We start from the raw sequence: 397 nt of genomic DNA on the forward strand, positions 1-397 counted from the left end.
AGGTGCGAGGGCAGAGCGCTCCCGAGGCGCGCCTGCCAAAGCTACTACACCTTAAAAACACCTCCCCCCCACCACCACCCCGCAGCAGTCAAACGTGAGTCCCAGCAGCGTGCGGTCACCAGTCTCGTTTGTGTTTTCCAGCCCAATAATATGTTCCCGGAGGGCACGGAGCCCGGGGTGACCCGGGGTCTCACTGGGTAAATCCTTGCTGACCACGAGTGGTCGTGGAGTCACGCGGTGCCACCTACGCGCTCGCTGCTGTCCCCTCACCGCTAACGGAGAAACTCACCTTGCTAAAATACCGACTCAGAATAAAAATCCAAAATCTAGATTCAAATCGATACACCAAAAGAGCCAGGTTTTCAGTGCTCTTTTATCTTGATCATTTTGGGGTTCA

This window comes from Calidris pugnax, unplaced genomic scaffold (assembly GCF_001431845.1).
Source record: "Calidris pugnax isolate Ruff unplaced genomic scaffold, ASM143184v1 scaffold2, whole genome shotgun sequence".
Lineage (NCBI taxonomy): Eukaryota > Metazoa > Chordata > Aves > Charadriiformes > Scolopacidae > Calidris > Calidris pugnax.